The sequence below is a fragment of the Trematomus bernacchii genome, unplaced genomic scaffold (genome assembly GCF_902827165.1).
Source record: "Trematomus bernacchii unplaced genomic scaffold, fTreBer1.1, whole genome shotgun sequence".
NCBI classification, from domain to species: Eukaryota; Metazoa; Chordata; class Actinopteri; order Perciformes; family Nototheniidae; genus Trematomus; species Trematomus bernacchii.
In genome coordinates this window covers 5,610,920-5,633,618 of record NW_022987582.1, presented here as the reverse complement: position 1 = coordinate 5,633,618, position 22,699 = coordinate 5,610,920, and the positions used below count along the sequence as shown (strand labels likewise).

At 41.1% G+C, this 22,699-nt stretch overlaps 1 protein-coding gene across 2 annotated transcripts in view; it reads right to left on the bottom strand.

Moving 5' to 3' along the window:
* Positions 1-22,699, bottom strand: part of ptprub (protein tyrosine phosphatase receptor type Ub) — a 156,061-nt gene that overhangs the window by 89,318 nt on the left and 44,044 nt on the right. The window lies entirely within an intron of this gene.

Sequence of the window (22,699 nt, the reverse complement as noted above, 5' to 3'; positions counted from 1 at the left end):
CCCAGTCTGCGCACAGCATGCTGCATGGGTGGCCAACCGTGCTGTTGCCTAAAAGATAATGAAAGTCCTAACAAGGACAAAGGATTTTCGAAATAGTGAAACTTCTTATTTATATGCATGCTTCAAGCCAAATCAACACAGTAGTCACTCAAGATTAAAAAATGTAACTTCCTGTTCCAGCGTAGGCGATTCTGTCGCACCAGCTGTCCATCTGAACCACAGACGGACAGACAGAGGTGGTGTCTGCTGCAGGCCAAAAATAAAATCTTCACATAATTGCCCAGATATTAACCATACAGTATGACTGTAATTAGTAACTCACCCAAATATATTGTTTCAGCTTTAAATGCCAGAAATGCAAATGAACAGGATAATTGCAAAAGTGTCTCTTAATGCATTCACTGTTAAAATTCATGAGACTCCCTCAAAACTGCATTTTCTCTGTTCGTCCAATAAGTGATTCATTAGCATGAACTGTATGGCAAAATATCCACACGTAACATTTGGTTTAATTTGAAATATTTCGGAGTCAATATAAAATGAGACCTAGACAAAACATTTTCAATAGTTACATTTTGTGTGAAATGCACAGGAGCATGCTACATTTTGTTGAACAGTGTGCTCTATGACAGCGTGTGTGAACACATACAGTAAAAACCAGGATAAGACCACCTATGGGGCTTAAAGGTTTCTCAGGAATGTAATCAACCGTGTCGTCAGGCTATAACCTCTGCCGCAGACAGACAAACTAGATAACCAAGACGCCTTGATTAATTTTGTCTCCATTCGGTCTGTGAAATAAAAAGTTGCTCACCAATGAGCCATGCATCTCCATTAGCAGTCTGGTCAAAGTGCAAACCCATACTGCTGTTCTGCAGAATGAACATGTTATAGGGCCCTCCAGGCCAGCAATAAACTATGTTAAGCCGATTGAGACTGGCATCATAAATTAACTGCAGGATAATCAAAAGGGAAGTGTTTATAATTGACATATTGAAAGACTATGGAGATAGCATTATAATGCTCATGTTTATTGCCCCAGTCACCTGCAGACACCTTTCTGATTTGCATCTGTTCCACTCCACTATAATAATTTGTTGCGTCTTGGTTCTCATTTGGTAGCGTGCAGCTGATGGATGGCTGTGACATTACACATCGTTTAGTTGCCACCTACAAGAACATTCTGAAGGACAGGAAGACAGAGAAAATACACTCTCTGAACATGTGGAGAAAGAGGCTAGGACCTTGTTGTTGTCCTGCTGAGTTGTGGCTCCAGGGTGTTATAGAAATCCATATAACTCGCCCTTTAGCACTCAGAAGCACTTTATCAGCCAGTCATCACCCCCGGAGAACACATCACACATCACGGAAAGACATGCTTTCTCCCAATAGCCAATTAGCCAAGAGCTTCTATAACAGCAAATACAATATTGATAACTGCCAAGCCTCAATATGGGTGAATAGATCTTCTTTTATCACCATCCATCATGATCATTAGGGTATTTTCTCCATTAGGTCAGGGATATAAGCTGCCGTTCAAAAGTTTTGAAAAGCATGCTACTAAAGCTCGATTAACTACTCTTTATTTCTGAATTCTTTTTTATTATTTTAGGTTGAAGAACATTTTTCAACAAATAGGTGTTATATTGTATATAGGGTTTGCAAAAATGTGATATTTTTACATCAACATGGAGATATGGAGAAGGTTTGTGCGGTATTACATTCAGTCCAGGTAGGCTTTTAAATAGGACACGAGTAAGATTATGTTTTCTATTTTGCTAATTTGCTGACGTGAATATAGTATTTCTCTAAAAAGACAATGTGATTTATAACTTAACGTTTCTTTACAGGCATTCCATTATTTCTAACTAACTAACGGGAGAGCTAAGCAACAAAACGCTGAGGAATCAACTAAATGCAGCCTAAAACAAGAATATAAAGAAAAGGTACATTTCTTTTTTGATGTGAAAATAATTCAGTTTTTCTATATTTATGAATAATCATTACATTGACCAATACAACAAGGGATTGCAAACTACTACAATGTGGTGTACAGTATATAGAGTATATCAGTAAGGCTACTCAAGTTACTGACAGCCTTTTAAAGCCTCAAACTGCATCTGTGCACAGTTTGCACCTAATCAATTATGTAGATGCTTGCATTAAATTGTGTTTGTGGACACAGTCATGAATTAACATTTACATAATATCTAATTATATTCATGTTGGATTAACCGCTGAGCATATGTTAGATCTCAGGAGCACCTCAACATTGCGGCTCTAGACAATACACATATGGCTCTCCATCGCTGCCCTACATTTAACGCCTACAGGGCATTCACACGTTCCTCTGTAAAGGCTGCCCATTTAGTTTCGCTGCAGCATCCATACCTTGAGGGCTTCATCCCAGTTGGAGGCTCCCCTGAGCACTGCTGCCATGGATAGAGAAGAGGAAACGGACTGTCTCCCATTGTGACAGTGCAGCTTTTATGCAAATTTAAATGTTCTGTTTTTCATCAAGTGCTGAAGTATAAATGAGTAGAGGTTTAACGCTCCTCGTACAGATCCATGTGACCTTCTCTGCTGGGAAGCTTGAAACATTATCTTGGCCTTAGCCTTGACCTACTCTTTGTCCTGCCTCTCAGCACCCCAGGAGAAAAAAAATAATGGGGCTCCATTAATTCATTTCCTTTATGCCCCTTCTAACAGCTAAATTTAACACTGCTGCGATGGAAAGAAAACCTGTTCGAAGTGTTTCCCCGTCTCATTCTGATACAGTCGGGGACAAATGTCCGGCCCCTACAGCAGTAAAAAAAAAAATGGATTGAATAGGTAGAGAATATTACAGAGTGAATAAATAAATAAATGAATATTACATTTCTCAAGGATGACACTGCGAATTAGCTGGCAGATACCAGCTAATGAGTCCTGAGATAGAAGTTTGTCTCACTGGACACAGGGGAGAGGCAGAGCGACTTTGTGTCTGTGACATTCAGAGAAGGAGAAGACAATCCAGCGACAGGCTCTTCTGATTAGATTTTCATTACCTCCTTGTTATCAATGACTGATCCCATTAAGAAGTCAGCATGGCGACATGCCCCTGTGGTAAACTGAGAGGCGCCCAGGGATAGAGGGTGCAGCGGCATAATAACGCACGCCATGGTTTGGTCATCTGCTTTGACACGGAGCTAATGAGATGGTCACAAGAGAAAAATGAATGGCAGTTGGCAATTGGTGACATGCTAGAAAATATTTTCCAAAGTACTTCCTGAAAAAAAGATAATTGTCATACATATACTTTAAAGATATTTATAGTATCTAAAGCACTACTCAGCATTGTAGTGATTAAATTGTATTGCTTGAGGCACACTATAGCCAGGATATTAGACTCAACAGTGATAAATCAGCATAATAAGCCATTCAAGCAAAACAACCCTTTACACAATCTGCTCGTTCTCTCTCTGCACGAACATGCAAACACAGAAGTTTGCACACACACATAAACACCTAATCCTGAAATGTGTGTCACAGTGGTGTCAACAGATGCAGCTTGAATGGCCTTCAGCATGCTTTTTAGTAATTACTGGAATTGTTTAAAAGAGTCTTCACCAGTGCCATCAGCAAAGTTGTCCACCCACTCTATCCCTCCCAAAACACTTAAGTCCCAATAAACTCTGCCAGCTTTTTCCCTGGTGGATTTGAACACAGTTACAGTGCTCCCACAATGACAAAGGGTCTCTGATTCGTATTGTGGAAACACGTCGCCAGGTCGGCAAACACCGTGTAGCATTTATTTAGTTGTTCCCATTGAATGAACGATGTGAACAATGGCATTGCCATGCGGTGGTATGGAGCTGTATAGAAAGAGAGATTGTGTCTAAGGCGTCACAGGAGGAGTTTAGAGGCTGATGGATGGACAGGTGCCAGGCTCAGCTCAACACGAGGCCACAGTATAGTGCCGGGTAGATAAATCTGAGGCCGACACTGATAGGCCGCAGAGTCATCATAATGACAGGCAGGCTGCAGCCAACGGCAGGAGGCTGCAGTTCCGCCCATCCCAGAGGTGTAATGTGCTTGTGATTAACTGTCAATCCCCCCCTGTTTGTTGGGCAGACGTTCTATCTCAGTAAGAACCACTCATCATCGTGACAGCTACTGTAGCCCTGACCTTGGCCTCCATCAAGAGGGCTGCATAGATTTCTAGAAGGAATTTCCAGAGATGTAAACAATAATACAGAATCTTAAGAAATTAGTTTCTTTCTTTTCATCACATATGAGTCACATATATGTTTTAACTCCGGGTGATAGAAGTGCAGGTTGGGTGAAGTCAGGTGAAGCACCCTGGAAGAGGTACGACTGTGGTCTTTTTGATGAAACACATTTTGACTTGTCAATGTAGGAAAAGCACGGTGTCAACAATTTGCAGTGAATTTGGGGTAAATTACAGGTTAAATAAGCATTTCAAACAAGAAAAAACGGCTGGCTGAGCAACACCGTCAAACAAATCAGAAGAAAAAGAAAATCTTCTGCTTGTAGTGCATGCTGACACTGTCACAATGTCATGGCTTACTGAACTGAACAGTATAACCTGTGCATTTTTTATCAGGTTAAATTGTCTTTTCTGACAAAAAATGTCTGTAGCTCAAGGATTCTTTCTTACGAATCAGTCACTTACAACCTCTCATCCCACAGGTTACACATCTGATTTTAGCTGACAGCTCTTAATATAAACAATGCCAAACACAATTGTGGAACATTTTAATTGAACTATTAACTAACAGTCTGTATGAGATCCGTTGCAGTCCCGTTTTTAGAGATTTGGGTATGGAGGAAAAGAGAGAGGGTTGTGTTTTCTGACACTTGGTGAGTTCCCTGGAACACCGGGGACACATATTCATGTATAAAAGACGTACAAAAGTGCATTTTTAGGGATGTAGTCCCTAAAAATGTTATATTGCTTTTCAATGTTGAAAGCTCTATTCATCTCTTGTATATTGATGGAAGAAACAGAACTCTTCAGCAGCAGACAATTTGACCTGTTAAAGAAGGAAAGGCACAAAAGGCACAAAACAAGAGCTCTGAACCTGGCTCAGCGTTACTGCTTTGACAAGTCAACATGTCTGCTGTGAAAAGGGATTTTCAGTTTTAAAACAATTTGTCCAAATACTCTCGAATGACTCATCAGTTGACTTCAATTTTGGCCGAAATTATCTTGTCCCATAACACCCATAACCCACCATCATGCTCATAGAAAAATACTTCGAACTACAAACTGAGACCATGAACTGTTAGGAAATGTTATTAACTGAGGTTATACACCAAGTGAGAAGTACGGTCATGTTCTCATAGACTTCTATACAATCACACATTTTTTACAACCAGCATAGTTTCCCCCCGGTGGCCATTATAAAGAAGGCAGTTATGCATTGGCAATACGTTTTAAAGCGGTAGCACCTTGTTCGTCACGTATCCAACCCAAAGCAACAAAAAAAACTCTGTGAATGTCTTGATGCTTCCAAAGGTAAGGTTTTTCTTTTACAATTAGAGCGAACTTCAACCTTTTTTTTTTATTAATTAGGAGCTACAAATGTTGAGAGAAAGGAAAAGTTGGAAGGAGAGGGGGTATGACATGCAACAAAAGTCCCTGATGTACAATGGGTTATGGTATGAACCTTAACCATTATATAAAGGCACCCAACCAAATCTTTGTACACATTGACTCGTTGTATTGAAGTCTGCCTATGCCATGGCAGTGGGCCCACATGTACAACAGCAGCGGCTTTTTAACTGAATTAACCAGCTTTAGTCACCTTTGACATGTCCCAATATCTGCTTAAAGGCTTATTAAATTATATTTTATCGACCCTCAAAGGGAAATTTGTACAATGCTTTTTGACCTATCCTACTCGCTTGGCAGCATACTGTAACTCCAACAACTCAGACTCTTAGTGTGAAAAACAATGCTAGCCACTGGAGCCACAGTGCTGCAGTTAACACCAGCTGAGGAGAAAATATGTCCCTGCATATGCACATAGTTAGAAATGCAATATTCATAGTGTAGTATTCTCCAGATAAAGACTGCTCAGTGACTGTTGTTGTCACTTGATGTGAAATGCCTTTTGTTCAAGGAACAGACACCTGCTGTTTGTCTGAATGGTTATGTGGCAAACAATGAAATACTATGGAAACTGTGACCACTAATTACAGCTCCATCTTTAAAACAACAGATGCTACATTTGTGCTCATCAATACAAGCAGTACAGAGTCTTTACACGCATCTATGGACATAAATGACCATCATCTGTTCTTACCTATCATTATACTCCACTGTCGAAAAATCACATCTGTATACAACAGAGAAGCATAGCCATTTGAGAAGCACTTTTTTTTGCCATGAAAGTGGTTTCTGTTTTCAAAAGAAAGTGTGCTTTTCTTCCTCTGTTTTTGTTTAACGTCTCATCGATCACTACCTCAGCCGGCTGAAAGCAGAGAGAGACCCTCTTTGTGGTGCCTGTCTGTGGTGTGACATCCTTGTCCTGACAACTAGACTATGTGAGAGGTAGAAAAACGTTGAGAGGAAAAAAAACTGAATAAAAGACAGAAATGCAGGAAGGCAGCAAAGCAGCACGGCACTCACTGAGCCTTTGTTTTCAACACACTGCCTTAGGTACGCAACTATGCACTCTAAATACAATGAACAATGATTAAAACAGACAGAGAAAAACAAATTTGGACCCCCTTTTTTCTCCTCCTTTTGCTCCATATTATCTGTTGCCCTTCCGCTTTCCTTCCAGTTTTCTTCTTTTAACATTCATCGGCCAAGATTAATTCTGTTTTGCAGTCTAATTCTCTTTTCCTTATCCGTGTACCGTGAGGGAATTAATTAGAGCTGGTCACAGATGATGGACTAGGCAGGGTCCAGTGTTGGGATGTCTGTCCTGAAGCATGGCTCGAGCCTCTTGGGCTGGACAAACATTCACTGCATGGTGAAACAAACACTTATTTACTCAACCTGCATGTTGATTCTACACTGTGTCCTTGTAAATGGCCCATAGAGAAATAACAAAACAATCATTTCTGATACCTTCATGATCATATTGCAACACTCTGGCGCTGTCAGTATCTGTGGAGCTCTTTCCTGTCGGCAGCAAGCCATAAAGGCATGTCATGCAGATTTTTGACACATTTTAAAAATGTCGTAGTATAAATCTCTACAGTGGTAGTTTTTACAAAGCTCATTTTAAAATAATCAATAAATCACACCACACAAAACCTTTTATTTTCTCTCCCAAACTCTCCTAGTTTTGATATCTCTGTGGACATCTCTGACTACTTCTCCTCGTTGACTGCCAGGGCTTTATCTCTTGCTTAAAAAGGATCAGAAACTGTCAACTGCCAAACTCTGAAGAGTAGCAGCATGGCCATTAGGCACCCTTGGAGACGGCTGTGCTCGCTTCCAGAGAGTTTGCGAGAGAGCAGCTCTGAAAAACCCCGCCAAGCGCCGGCCTAAGGGAGCTCCTACAGCTCAGGGCCCTACTTCTGCCTCTGCATCTAGGCTGCACTCATCAGCCAGTCTGTCTGCAATCAACAATGGAGCCAGATGGACAGAGACCGAAGCATCTGCCGGCTGACTCTACACAACAAGCAGCCCATAAGTTAAAGGCTTCGAAATAACTTTGTTAAGCCAAGAAGACCTTAGATTCACGGGTTTGAACAGAAGCGTCGGCAGAGATCTACCTGGTGCTTTCACAGTTTTTAACCTATTTCTATCCGCGGAGTAAAGTGCACTCTCTGATTTACTTTCACACCTTGACAGTGTTCACACTTGAAGGCGGAAGATTGCAACATGTGGACCAAAGAGTTGTATTCCCTGTTTCAGAGGCAGTCTGAGGATGTCTTCGCGACAACAACATTTAAAGGACTTCACCAAGACCAAACTACACATAGTTATATCATTCTGAGTGAATATAAGAGAAGAGATGCTGAAGATACAGTATCCAGGTGAGACAGTATTTATAAATCAGAAAAAGTCGTATAGACATACATTTTGAATGTTTTTAGAGGTTACAAAATCTTAATCTAGTAAAAAAATGTATTTTGGGAATAGGGCTGGGCAATATGAAAAAAAATAGATCATAATATTTTGAAGAATACTAGATATCCATAAGGTAACCATTGTAGGGTTTACCATTACCATTGATTCTTTCACAAAGTATTAACCCATTTAGTCATTAAATCCAAATTACTGACAAATATTTATAAATATTTTATTGTGTAATGCCCGATAAAAGAAAATTCGGAAAATGAAATCACTTGTCTAGTCTCATACGACAACATTGATATAATATCGATGTGCTCTCCTCCAGCCCTATATTGGAATGGTCTTGAGGAATTTAACATCAGCCAATGCATATTCCATGTTTAGAGAGATTCTGCAGGGACAATGATTGTTTGTAGTGCAACACTAGTTCATTTTGCAATTATCGTACCAGAGAGAGACAGAACTGAGGCTTTGCCCACTCATGTCACACAAGTTTACTAAAAGTGGTAATTTTGAAGAGAGTGGAGTAAGGCAGATATCTGGCACACATGCCTATGATTTGCCCTTCATTTTTGTGTGGATTACAATGACAGCAGATTCACATTCCCTTACGGGTTTAGTACCATATGTTCAGGTATCACTTTACTTCCACTCAGTGCGTTATGAGCAATATACAATAAAATAGTCCTGACAAAATGTCCCTCAATCAAACTGCTATCTGTAATGAATCAACCACACATTCTGTCCAATTGCATTACTGATCCCTCAGCCAGGCTTTGGCTTCACTCTTTAATAATAAATAATAATATCACCAAACCCAGAAAAGATGGCTTACTAACAACCAAAACAAAGCTCCTCAGCCATCTGCCTGACTGGTGTGTTTTGCCTTTAAAAGCCGGAGGTCTTGTGAGACCAAATGCCAAGCGCGCCCCGAACAAAGAGAGCAGACTGAACATTTCTGTGTGGTGCCGCAACCTGCCAAGCCTCCCAGGGTGTGAGGCCTCCACGAGATGAAGCGCAGCAGAGCCGCGGGGTACAAAAAAGAAGGACGAGTCTGAAAGCCCGCAGCATTAGAGAGCAGCCTTTGAACTGGGGAGTGGGCTGAACCTTCATGCTTAAGATGTCAGAAGAAGGATTTACAGCTGCAACCCGGCAACTGTAAACAACCGTAGGCATGGGCCATGTGTCCATCCACATATAATCATTAACTATATCTCCTGTAGGGTTACACACACACGCACGCGTGCAGTTATAAATGCAGTCAAAAGATTCAGTATTTTCACCATATCTAACACAAACACTCTTTTAAGTAGGAGCTGATTGAAGCCCTTTTTTTGTCTTTGAAGTGCTTCTGCTCCTCTTGGTAGTGTGAAAAGGTTCGACCCGCTGAAACCCATGGAAACAGGATTAGTATAGCCCCGCTTCCTAATTAATTGTCGGGGTGTTAGGCTAAAGCCTCTTGCACACCAAACTGACACCAAAGAACACCAAAAAACACCAAAGAACACGTCCCGACGGAACGTTGCCTCACGTCCCGACGGAACATCGCCTCACGTCGCCTCACGTCGCCTCACGTCGCCTCACGTCGCCTCACGTCGCCTCACGTTTCCTGCGTCTTGGCCATGTTTCGCACTGGAACACACCGCAAAGACTTCAGCCGACGGCCAAGAAGCATGTACGAACTGCGCATGCGTAAGTGGCAATAACTCCTTACCAGCAGGCGTCGGTAGTGTGTATTCGTCATTCAAAAGAGGCAACAACCGGAAGACAGACTGCGTGATACATCGAGAGAAGAAGAACAGACTGCGTGATATAAACAAACAACAAATAGCGTGTGCGTTCCATTTTCACTCTTCAGCGAGAAGCTCATGGGGCTTTCCCGAACCTGTGTCGAGAGCTGGAGTTAAATGAAATCTCAGATTTGCCTTCTTAATCGTTTGTTTGGGTCCCTCACTTCCATTTCGCTTCTCATGCACTGATTCGCTAAGCTGAACAGCCAATCGGAGTGATTTCTTTGGCCGACGGCCCCCCCGATTCAACATGTCGAATCGGCGGCGGAAGGTGTCGGCACGGCCGAAAAGACACGACGGTGCAGTACACACCAATCTGAGTAGGGCGACACGACGCTCATCGACGGCGATAATCGGCTCGGTGTGTAAGAGGCTTAATAAATCTTGGTTATCTGGTCCTCTAATCGTTGCAGGAAATAGCACGACTCCGACCGAGCCGCTGGAATTTCTGCTCTTTCTGTAATCAAGCTTCGAGAAATGTGGAGGGAATCCTTTATTTTTGCTCCCCTCCTAATTCAATTTGAAAAAAGATAGGCCAGTGCACTGCGGATATTGTTGTGCATCGTTAGATTAGTCTCTGATTGGCTGGGTGTATTCTGCAGCAAGTTTTGATGTGTGTGTGTTTTTTTCTCGGGATAAGGGAGGACAGGATTATGAAGAGAGACGGTTAAAAGTAAAGTGAGGGGTTGTCTGACTGCAGAGCCCCTGGAGTTCAACTGAAGAGGTACACATCGTAGCGTACTCTAGATGCAGTGTTGTCAGACTGGCATTCTAGCAGACACTCGAGGAAGGAAAGGAAAATGACGCCGTCACACCCTGAAGCGTACATGCGTACAGCGATCACAGGTTTGGGTAGCGGTAGCTGGCGTTCTGCTGCTCTTGCACTGCCTCAGACAGCTTGCCTCCCTGGAGAATTTGAGACGAGATCTAGCACTCGAGTTGTTTTACAGCATGTCTGTGTGACATTTATTATGCACCAAAGAGAGCTCATGAACAGAAACACCATGTCATCCCATTCTCAATATCATGCAACAGCTGGGTGTGAAATACAACTTCAGGGGAGGTGAGCAAATTAGTGAGAGATAAGCTGTTGAAGAGTAAAAATACTAGTCCAAATGTGCAGTTTGAAGATGGGAATCTGAGTGTATTCAAAATTAGTTGCATGTGATCCGACTCCTCCGCTCCCGTAGAGACCTCAAATAAATTAGGTTAAGCGATGTGCAAATCGCGCAGCTGTTTGTGGGAGTGCTTTGCAAACGAGTAAGGGGCATCCAGCTGAGCATCGCAGACCGTCCCTGCCACCTCAAAGAGAAAACATCAGAGGATGTATCATTCAGGACTTTCAAACGTTATGTTTCCCACAAGTTGGATACTCAATTCTCTGTTTTCTCTGCAATGAAAAAACATTACAAGCAACGCTTATAAAAGAATATGAGATTCCACTGAAGTTATGATTATGGCTTTTTCTATTGCTCCCTTTAGAGAGCGTGGCCCTTAGCAAGGTGACATGAAAGCAGCCCACAGAGCAGTGGGAGCGGGAACTTCATAATTGTATTGTCACAATAAAACTGATGCAGAGCTTCCAGATTTCACTTTATGGCATTGCCTCAAATCTCACATAAACTGGCACGGAAGCAAAGCAGCTGATTATCTGGGCATGGTCGCCTCATGTTTCCTTAAATAAATCAATTGCTCTGTATGCACAACACAAGTCAGCATACTGTATAAAACGCGTGATTGTGTGCATCTGAGCGCATGCCAAGTCTATTAATACATAGGCCTACGTTGCGTTTGTGTGGCAACAATTTACAGCGCGTGCCATCGTCCTCGCTCCCATCGTCCGATATTAATATCTGAGCAAATGCTGTCAGACAGCTCCTTGTGGAGAACCCCCAGCAGTCATTAGCGGTGACAACCTGGATAGGTTCCTCCGAGGGACATGCTCTTCGCTGCAATTACAAACATAACAGAGAAAGCGGGTACCACGATTCCGCGATCGAGACAACTCTCCAGCGCCTTCGTTTTTTGTTCTTTATGCTACAAATATTGAGAGGTTGTTTTTTTTTTCTTCTCCAGAGCAATTTTGAGCTTTCAATTGTGGCCAGCACAGGCATCTGCGGCCACATTTTGATCATGATTGCAAAAGACAATCCCGGTTTTATGCCATTCTCGCTGGATAATTGCAGTCAATATTTCTGAAGGTAGGAGGTACTGAACAGATTTGATGGAGGCAGTAAAAATAGTAATAACTGGGAGTGTGAAAGGGGAATCAAATGTAGTAATCATACAGATACCATAAAAGCACTCCTCAGAACGAATATCTCTCATTTCAGGGGCTGCTGAATCACCCGTTGGTGTACTTATAATAGGATGATCATACATTTTTTAACTCATTTCAGTATGATAAGGTTTTGAACAAAAATATGTATTACCATTTTTAAAAAGGCATAACTTCACTGCAGCTAATTCATCTTTGTTTCATCCATGCCCTTCATTCAGTAATAACTCATTTAAAAGGCAATAAGCGTTTCATATGTGTTAATGGAGAATAATAAAGTTTGGCGAAGCTCGACAAACTAATTGTCTGCAGACGAGTTAAAAGCAAAGAGATGGACAGCATACTGAAAATATTGGCTTTTGAGAGTCAGACTTTATAATTTCGATCACTTTCAGATAGCGTTGTTAACATAAAGCCTAACATTTCAGAATATGATTCATTTACTCTCACTTCTACCATCTATTATCACATATTTCTAGCTCCCTCCTCATCAGATATCAAGGCTAGTGAGGAAAATGAGGACGTCAGGAAAATAAAGAAGGAGATGCCAGATGTGATAAAGACTATTTACAGCCAGGACGATCCCGGTAGAAGACAGGCAACAAATGCAGATGGAGCCGAGGACCCCTGAGACCTGATTTAATATATTACTTATTGTGTATAATTTGAATAGCCATTCATCTCCAGATAGTCATTCTGCTTGCATCAGGCCTTTCACATTCATTATCATATCAGTTAACACGATTAATGCAAATGGCTCCACCCAGAACCAGCGCCCACATATCAATTACTGAGTGTTGTGCACAACACGACTTATTATAGTAACACTGCTGAATTAAATTGCACCTGAGAGGACGTATGTGATTGAGAATGGCAGGATTGGATGAGAGATTAAGAGGCAACATGAAGAATGGGAATGAAGTGTTTCGTCCCACACTCCTTTATTCCCTGAAGGACCCTCCCTAAAGGCACTTCATGATTCCCCTAACCAGATGCCTACTCGAGGGGATCCTACGTCTCAAATCAATGTTATTTCAACAAATGGAGATGAAATAGCATACATTCAGAACCCCTCCTGTCAACTGGATTGCCACCCACCACGAGGAAAATACACTGACATTAAGTCTCACAGCAGAGGATCACTGACTGCATTCAGCTCTTTCGTTTTGTTCGGATGTTTATCTTTGTCATTATATAGCACTTTTCATGCCGATTATGATGTGGATTCTTAAAGCATTTGCTGAAGTTTCAGTCCTAAATGATGTACCCATCTCATACTGAGCCACAGCTGATACACACTTACCTTGTAGAGGATTAGGTGATATGTGTTTTAACAGAAAGCTTGTAAATATTTGTTATATGTCAGAGAGAATTGTCATTAAATGCTTTATGGTTTTATGTGTAACAGTGCATGTTTATGTAGATGCTTTGCAGGAGCTGTTTCACAGATGAAGCCACTTTGTGAATCCTTCAAGGCGCAACCAGTTCTCCCAGTGGGACCTCTGAGGTATGAGTTAGGGTCCGGGACACAGGGCTCTGCATTTATAAGCAGACGGTGGTAGCTTCACACTTCCACAGGAGACAACAACATTGTATTTCCCCTTAGAAAAGCAGTCAACCTAACAATGCAAATAAAGTAAAGTGCTGGAAAATAATGCCACTCATATAGCAAGTCAGCAAGTTTGAAATAATAATAAGTTCGATGTTCTGATCCCAGAGGAAATTAGATTGTTTTTTAAGGGCCTTGTTCTGACTAGATTTTTAATAAACCAGGATGACTCAGGATTTCCACCTTTTTATTTTTGTTCATTTATTGATGCCATAAAGTCATAATTGTCACATTGTGCCACAAAACAGTCCTGAAACAAGTTATTATATTTTATTTAGCTAAATCAACCTGCTAAATATGTTGTTGATGAGGGGCAATGATGCAATAAGGTCCATTCATTTTCATTTATTTTTCCAACTAAAACTACTCTGTTGCGGTTAGAAGAAGATTGTAAACATTGCTTAGACATTTTTAAATGTCAACATTATTTATGATCCAGAATCCCAGTCCCTGACATTTACGTTGAACATGCCCATCCCCCATCTCTTCAGTCATTCCATCACGCTACATAAACGGCACACACTACATCCTGCATTAGTATTGTTGTCATGCACAACCATGCAATATGAAAATAATTACTATGAGTGCCCTAAGCCCTGGAAGCCATCTATTAATTTGGCCATTTTTGTTTATTGAAGCTTTATTTACTTTCCTTAAGCACCCTGTGGCTAATATTTAATTGCAATTTGCTATATTTGCTGCATGTAAAAAGTTATGTGTAATGATTATTATATATTATATATTTGTATTTAATCTCATACCATCAATTTAAAGTAATGTGCAGAGTGATACAATAACACAATGTAACACATTACACTGACTCAACAACAGTACCTTGTCAGGAACAGGATATGACCAATACACAATGCACTGCTTTATCCTGTATTAATAATTTCCTTTGACCACAAATCAGTAGTGATGCCCTGAGGATATATTATCCTGCTAACAACAAAAAGACCATCAAAATAAGTGAGTGGAAAAAAAACTCCCCTTTGGTGAAGGTAAACATTTACAAGTTACAAATAGGTCCTTAACAGTTCTGCATTGAGCAAAGATGAGCCACACGAACTGTCAAAATATGAACATCTTTTGAATTCATGAAACTTTATCAAAGTAACAGTCTCCATACATTTTGTTCAGACGTCCTATCTCTCTATGTTCAAGTTCTCACAAAAGATCACAGTTACAACGTATGTATCCCAATGGGTTATGAATTACCTGTTTGATATGTGAATGCAGAACTTGTTGTCCCCCATTTGTAATTCATGTGTATTAAGAAAGCTTAACGTGGGACTATACAAACTGAACTTTAAGAAACACATGAAATATGTCTGTTTTTAAACAACTTACCCAAGCCCAAGAGTTTGTGATCTACTTCCATTCAGAGAGAGCTGGAGCAAAGTGTGGCCACAGAGGAGCAGAGGAGCTTGGGAAATATCCAAACACACATACTAAAACTATCCACAGCAGTCACGCATACAGGGCTAACTCTAATCTCAAGATAACCAAAGAGGGAATGTGTGACTAGCAGAAAGAGGAGGATAGCAAAAGAAAAAAGTAGACTTTAAATACTTAAAGGTTCAAAGCCTAGTAGAAATGTCTTTAAAGTTGATGTGTAATATTTTGCTTACTAAGAAGTAACAGTTTGAAAAAGTGATAAACAATTCAGGTCAGTTTTGCGAAGTCCCCTGTAACTAAAGCTCTGTCCTTACATTAACCTTGCAGATCAATATTAGCTCTACATACAAGAAGCTATTAGAAATATTGATAGTTAAATATGGTGGAACTGTGATTGAATGTTCTGCACACAGTGTAGTGCTGGACAGTACATTTTAAACAGGTATTCATGATCCCCAGTGGATACATCTCAATGATTTTGGTGACTAACTATGCTGAATATGTTAAAAGAGCAAGATAAACATTTCTCAATACTCAAGCTTGTCACATAAGGCCAATTATGTGTGAGCAAAACTCCCAATTCAAGCAGCAAAGATTCTCCAACGTAATTGTAGCCGTCAACCACATGGCCTTTTTCATGAGCTAAGCCATTATGCTTTAAGTGACCGTCCACTTCATCTCACCTGAGTTAAGGTGAATCACCTGGAAAGTCTATTTGGCTACAATCCTGAGTGTGCTTTTCCGAGCCTCAATTATGTTGTTAAACCTGCAACCTTACACATAAAAGTCCTCTAGCTGTCCCTCTAAAGCGACACTAATTAGAAGGGAACTACAGGCAAACGGGGGCTGTATTACCATACCTCCATTTCACCTGGGTGTCTGAGTGTGTGAGCAGAAAACAGAGAATAAAAGAAGCGGGCGCAGAGCAGATAGACTGCAGCAGCTGGCACAAAGTCTGCTCTAAAAGCCAAATAAGTCTCAGTCATTCACAAGCCTCTCGACCTTGTTGAGAAGGTATAAAGGGAGCTTTCCTGAATAACATTTGAATTAAGTTGGTATATTTAATATTTCTAAAAGCTTCTGTGTGGTGACGGGCATTTATATAACACATCAATGATCAATAAATATAATCTTCTTTGCCTTGAGGTAATGAGTCGTAAGCAATTATCCCGGTAAGCCACGGGCGTCCGGTCCTGAGCCACAGAAGCCTCTGCAGGTTTTCATTCCCACCAAATACCACAGCTGTCGATTTCACTAATTAGTTCCTCCCTCTCTGACTGAAGGTGTGTTGATCACTGAAATCAGCTGGTGGAACGTTTGGCTGAAACAAAACCCTGCAGACTCCTCTACCTCCGTCCTCTGCAACCAAAGTTAAATGATAAATAAAGCACTCAAGCATGAAGATGTTAAAAAGTTCCTCCTCTTGATCTGAACAGAAGATACCATATCATTCCTGAGAGTACAGAACAGAGCACTTTATCTCATCCCTAATTTCATTCATCATCGCACAGTGCTAGCCTTGAAGCCGAGCTTTACCTGGGAAGCTGATACATTGCTTAAGCCACTACATGACTTCTTTTTTTTTTTATTAAGGTTTACTCAACCGTATCTTCATCTGTTCTCCCTCCTTTTTCAAACATGAACAGAAATATACTTCATCAGTCTAGAGAGAAAGAGTTATTCCTCCCCAACCAGGTGAGGAGATTTGGAGAACGTGGTTATTGTCCTTTGACATGTAAAAATAATGTTTTGAATTTGCAATTTGTAAAAGCTTGACTTAAGGGACTTTGATTACATGTTTCATCATCAACAGCATCTTAAAGTGACATTTTAGGCCAGCGATGGTTGATTGTTAAAAACAACAACTGTTGCCTATTAATTTACCCAATTGTAGCAAATAATGCTAAATATGTGAATCGTGTGCCTGGTTAATATGTCTTTTGTATTATGTGGTCTCTATGCGTTGACCAAAGATTTAATTTTTGATTTTACATAAATGATCTAAACGAATGCAAATACAAGTAGACAAAACAGCACATTTCCTCTACTCCTAAATACAAAACGATCTGAAGGACGTCTATGGCCGCTATATCCCCCTCGTTATAAGCGTTATAAGAGAAAACCAACTGAGTTTGGAGTCCACGATAAATGGAGACCTTTAAATGAGATGATATATTTATGCTGCATATATATGGTAAATGCACACTGCTGGAGGGGAGATGTGGAGGACGGCAGTGTAATAGAGTATTAAAGCAGCGAGGATGGCTGGTCAGCTCTGATAACAACGCCCTCTCCTAAAGTGGAAGGTATCTCTGTCTCCTCGCTCTGCCTAATCCTTTCTCAGACGCAGATTCATCTCGGGTCGCTGTCAATGACACGTGCGCACTCGTGTGCAGCTGGTCTGCGGCGCGCCCGTGGCCAGGCAGGGGTGAGAGGTGACCGATAATAAAGGGCAGAATATATGACTTTGCCCTCCATCGCCGACTGGTAGAGGATGCCAGAGATACAGATGGAGGTCTGCGTGTTTTACTGTATGAATTCGCTCTTTTGAGGTCATCACATGACACGATTGACCAGGCTCTGACCCCAGGACAACGCTCAGAGCCATGCTTCATTTAAGTCTTAACCTTCCCCAGAGCTGAGGCCGCATCAAACTTTAGAGCCTATTCAGAATGTCTCTGGGTATTTATGTAAGGATGTATTGTGCAAGTGGCTCATAAAACAACCGATCAATTGACTTGAGCTTGTTGCAATGCGATGTACAAATACAGATGGAGCCAGATCACAGCCTGCAGCAAAACCCAGTTTTAGAAGTTACACTGAATGGTGAAGCTGGACAGCATTTCAAGAAGAAAGAAGATTAGCAGCAACACGTGGTAATAAATACAAAACATAATTCAGCTCTATTTCAGTATCATCATAGAATTGCTGTATGACTCAGCTGGAAAGAAAAGCCCCAATTTTTGTACATCCAAGAGACAGTGTTTGTATCGCTGCTGAGATGGACTACCGAGCAAATGTTTGTGCTCAGTGGCACTTCAACAAGAACGAACACCTTGCACAGCGTTTACTAGAGAGCCTTTCTGTAGCGCTCACATATTCCAATGACTGAACTCAAAGGGGAACCTAACAAATCTTATATATCAAAGTTTGTTTGCAGGTGTTGGGGAGAATTACTGGAAACCAATGTGTAAAGCCTTTGGTGACTCCAGAGGTAGCTTTGAAAAGTCTGATAACTACCCCAAGTGATGTCACCTGAGTCAGTAGCCCACTACCTCTCTCTGCTTGGCTGTTCGAGGCTACATTACCCTTCAAAAAATAATTGTAGAATTTAAGAATTCTGTATAACCTCTTTACGATACGATACGATACGATATACTTTATTGTCCCCATAAGGACATTTGTTCTGGACTCCGTCCTGCAGTTCCGCATACATGTACATATACAAACATAGTGGACATTAAGAGACATACACATATCATCAGTCATACACCGTTTGAACAAACACAATACACACACGTACATACTGACAATGGCGACCTATTGCACAACCCTCATGGCCAACATTTAAAAAGTACATTTCATTACATTTGACTACATTTCATTTCATGTGAATGTTAAGAAGCTTAATTGACATAGGTAGGAATGAGTGCTTATAGCGGTTCAGCCTGCTCTTGGGAACCCTGAATCTTCTACCAGAAGGTAGTAGCTGGAATTCTGGGTGGAGTATGTGGGTGGGATCAGACACAATTTTGTTTGACACAAAAATTGAACTGTTGAAACAACTTCAAACATTCATCTGCTACTCAGTAGTATGTATCTAATACCTAATATATATATATATCATTCCAATAACTTGTATATAGACTCGTACTGCACTATTCCACATCATAACTTTATTTTATTTTATAACTATTATTCTTTTTGTATTGCTCTTGCTCTTATTGTTATTATGTTATTATGTTGCATTGTTGGAGAAGCCTGTGACATAAGATTTTCAACTACATAATTACTCTGTAGCTATGTCAGATTGACAATAAAGAACCTTGAACCTTGAACTTGTTTGCCTGTCTGATAATGGACTGCTCGTATATGTTTTGGAGAGATGGATATTTTTTAACCCCCATAATTTTCATAGCAGTCTGTACCAGGCGTGCGATCTGTGACTTTGACTGCACTGTCAAGTTACCGTACCAGGCAGTAATACCATACCTCATGATGCTCTCCAACACTGCATGATAGAACAGTAACATGAACTTATGGTCGACTCCGAAAGCCCGGAGTCGACGCAGAAAGTACAACCGCTGTTGAAGTCTAGAGCACAGACCTTGAACATGCACCTTCCAGCTGAGTGTATTATCTAGATGGACACCAAGGTACTTATAGGAGCTGACCTGAGTTATGGGCTCATTGTGGATAACCACCGACCTAAGGTCACCCACTGCCTTTGGGTCCCACACCATCTCCTCAGTCTTCTTCACATTCAGCACTAGATGGTTAAAATCACACCACTGCACAAATCTCTCTATTTCAGAGTGGTAAGCCGATGAACTGCTGCCTTTGTGCATTAAGCCAAGGATGGCTGTATCATCTGAGAATTTGATGATATCATTCTCTGGGTGGATTCTCGTACAGTCGTTTGTGTACAGTGTGAAGAGGACCGGGGAGCTCACACAACCCTGGGGGGCTCCTGTACTGATGGTCCGGGGCTCTGAGAGGGCATTGTTGACCCTGACGTGCTGAGTGCGATTGGTTAAAAACGAAAAATACCACTTCAAGATAAAAGGATTTATACTGATCTTTATCAGTTTTTGAAGCAAGATGTGAGGCTGCAGTGTGTTAAAAGCCGAGCTAAAATCCACAAACAGTAGGCGTACATATGCCTTAGGGTCTTCCAGGTGTTTAGTGACCAGGTGTGTGATGCTATTTAGAGCATCGTCTGTGCCACACCCTTGCTCGTAGGCAAACTGAAAAGGGTCTAAATCTACCTCTTTCTTTAGCACCATGATCCTCTCAAAACAATGGATGTCAATGCAACAGGCCTAAAATCATTGTTTACCTTTGGACAAGGTTTTTTGGGGACAGGTTTTATTATTGATTTTTTTCCAGAGGGTGGGGATGGTGTGAAGATCAACAGATTTTTGAAATATGGGACACCATGCTGATGTCAGTTCTTCTGCAAATGTCTTGAGAAGGAATGCAGAGATGCATCTGGCCCTGTGGCCTTCTTAGTGCAGGTGTTTAACTTCCTAATTAATGTTGTAAACACCTTCACAAATGTGTCATTGAATGTTAAATGGGTGTAGTAGTCTTGTCAAATTAAACATCAAGCCTCCGATAGACTGTTGCTCACAAGATGTTTTACTATTTAGGATCACATATGTTTTCTCAGCCATGTCTCCTGAGCCTGAAAAAGAATAGAGGTAGAACTTTCCAATTCCTTAGCAGATTATCCCTATTTTGTCGACAAGTGCTCTGGAGTCAACAGTCCCCTTTCCCACCTCTACCTGTCTCCTTCAAACAATTGCATCCCCGTTGCATCTATTCAAAGAATCACAATAAAGAAAGAAAAAGGCAGCTCGATGCTGTTGTTTCTTTGTGTGTGAAAATTGCAGCAGTCTAAAAAACAATGCTGTTGTTTTTGGCATGCTATTTGCTTCTGGCAGGCTGACAAGAACTTTATGTTGGCTGATGATTTTGTAGCCATGAAAAAGTTATTCTTTTAATCACCTTAGTTCTGCAGGGAAAACATAGACATCATAACTGTTGACCCGTTTAGAGAAATCAGATCTAACAAGGTGGTCAAATAAAACAATGAGCTGATTTTGAGGCTTCTAAAGTCTTTAATGGATCTTTCCTTGAAGATACCTTGCAACCCATTAGTGGCTATTGCAGCAGAGACATAATGTTTCAAGCTATCTGCCTTTCAGAAAACGAGGTATACTTGACATGCAGACGCCTTCTTCTTTACAAGGTCATCATACTGCAAGCCTGACTTGTTCATTAAAACTGTGAGAGATTTCAAGAATTTCAATAGCAATACTGGCACCTCCGATCTTATTCAAAATAGCAGGGAACGTGATCCAAAAATGGTTCATTCCTATTAAGACCTCCTCGCATTTTATCTCTTTTTTTCCCCAAGACTATTTTATCTTTCATGGGAACGCTATTCTCTAATTTCTCCTGGGAGCCACAAGCAGCAGCTATCTCAGCTGTGTTTACTAATCTTCCCTCGACACCAGTTTCTCAGCCCCACAAAGTTAATACTGGTCCAATGTAAATAGCCTTATCTCATAAACTCTTGTTATCCCCCCACCTTGGCTGCCCAATGTGATACACGGTAACAAGTCAACACAGGGGGATTAAGCCAGAGAGGAGGGAGAAAAAAAATCCTGTACCGGCTTCTGCAGTAAGATTATCAAACTAAAATGCTACAGTTGAAATGTCAAGGTTTGCCTAACGAAGGGACAGTGCTGTTGCCGTACAATGACACCAATCATGTGAAGAACATGAGTAATACACTGCCTCGGGTGCGGGGCTAAAGGATGAGCAGATAATAAATGAAACTGTATTTGTCTCCTGGTTCTGAGAAGTCATCGATCGAGAGTTGATGCTCAAAGCCCTCTCGCCATGTGCAGATTGCAGTACCTGCCTCATTCCACCTGTGCATGTCTGTTCTACTGAAGGCACCCAATCACTATAAATGCCATGGCAGTAAGTTTTAATTACACCCAAAGGGAATAGTATTAATTATCCCATAGCCTGCTGTGAATTGGCTAGTGGCTGCAAGCAGATTTTCAGCTCGAATGTTGATGATGTGGAGGTGAATGAGGTTCAGTTTAATAGTTTAGGATACATTTGGGATTTATCAAGTTCCAAAAAACACCGCCATTTATCCCTGCAGGACGTTTTTGACCGACCATTTTCACAGGCTACTTCAGTTGTTTTTTTTCCAAAAGGACGACGTGTTCCTTCAATTATTACTTTTTCATATATCCATATCTGATTGTGTCTTATCTTGTCATCTTTACATCTGTTCCTCTTAGCTTATCCATCTATATTTATCCCTCATTAACTGTCAGTCCTTTCTTCCACTGATCATGCAAGTTCGTTCTCTCTCGCTCTCATGTACAATTAAGTACATGTTCTTTTGTCAAATTGCCTATATCACCTCATAGATTGATTGATTTGTTATACCCAAGGGAGGCCAGGCTCCTAATCATACTGCAAGTATCCACAGTCTAAGTATTTTTAGCACTGCTGCCATTGATATTTCTGCTGAGAAGCTGAAACAGCACTCTTCTCTTTGTCAGATCCCTGTAGGTATTTGTTAATGCAGCGATAGAGGAGCGCCTTATAAACTATGCATACCATCTCCCTCTGGCAAACACCAGGAGAGAGCGTGATCGCAGGAAAATGCTGGTTTCCATTAGTCCAGTGAGGCTGGTTAACATAAAATTATCCTTAGGGTTAGCGGGAAGCAGACAAAACTGGGGTGAGTGCTTCATTAAAGCTGCAGCATAATGGACACTGGACATCTCTAAAGGCTGATTTGCAGTCATACTTTTCCGATATGCCAGCCT